Consider the following 1,037-nt stretch of genomic DNA (forward strand, 5'->3'; position numbering starts at 1 on the left):
AGTGGCATAAGATTTATCCCTGACCCCAGATCACATAGAGCTTTTTTAAAGCTCATGGTGCCAATGGTACAAGGTATTAAGAATTTGCCAGGATCTTGTTTCTTTTGAGGTAGAGTTTTCTGAATCCAAGTATCCAGTTCACTAATGAGCAAGGGAGGTTCACTTTCCCAAGTCTCATTACCAAACAACTTGGCATTCAGCTTCATGATAGCTCCTAAATATTGAGCAACTTGCTCTCCAGTCGCATCTTCATCCTCTTCAGAGGAAGAATAATCTTCAGAGCTCATGAATGGCAGAAGGAGATTTAATGGAATCTCTATGGTCTCTGTATGAGCCTCAGATTCCTTTGGATCCTTAATAGGAAACTCCTTCTTGCTTGAAGGACGTCCCAGGAGGTCTTCCTCACTGGGATTTTCGTCCTCCTCCTCCCTTGTGCATTTGGCCACTTTGAGTAAATCAATGGCCTTGCACTCTCCTTTTGGATTCTCTTCTGTATTGCTTGGGAGAATACTAGGAGGAGTTTCAATGACTTTCTTACTCAACTGACCCACTTGTGCCTCCAGATTTCTAATGGAGGACCTTGTTTCAGTCATAAAATTGTGAGTGGTCTTAGCCTTTGACAGATCAGAGACAATATTGGCTAAATTAGAAGTGTTTTGTTCAGAATTCTCTGTCTGTTGCTGAGAAGATGATGGAAAAGGCTTGCTATTGCTCAATATGGCTTACTATTGCTCAGCCTATTGCGTCCACCATTGTTAAAGCCTTGTTGAGGCTTTTATTGATCCTTCCAGGAGAAATTTGGGTGATTTCTCCATGATGGGTTATAGGTGTTTCCATAAGGTTCACCCATGTAATTAACCTCTGCCATGGCAGGGTTCTCAGGATCATAAGCTTCTTCAGAAGCTACCTCTCTAGTACTGTTGGATGCATGTTGCAATTCATTCAGATTTTGAGAGATTATGTTGACCTGTTGAGTCAACATTTTGTTCTGAGCCAATATGGCATTCAGAGTATCAATTTCAAGAACTCCTTTCTTC

The sequence above is a fragment of the Arachis duranensis genome, chromosome 10 (assembly GCF_000817695.3).
Source record: "Arachis duranensis cultivar V14167 chromosome 10, aradu.V14167.gnm2.J7QH, whole genome shotgun sequence".
NCBI lineage: Eukaryota > Viridiplantae > Streptophyta > Magnoliopsida > Fabales > Fabaceae > Arachis > Arachis duranensis.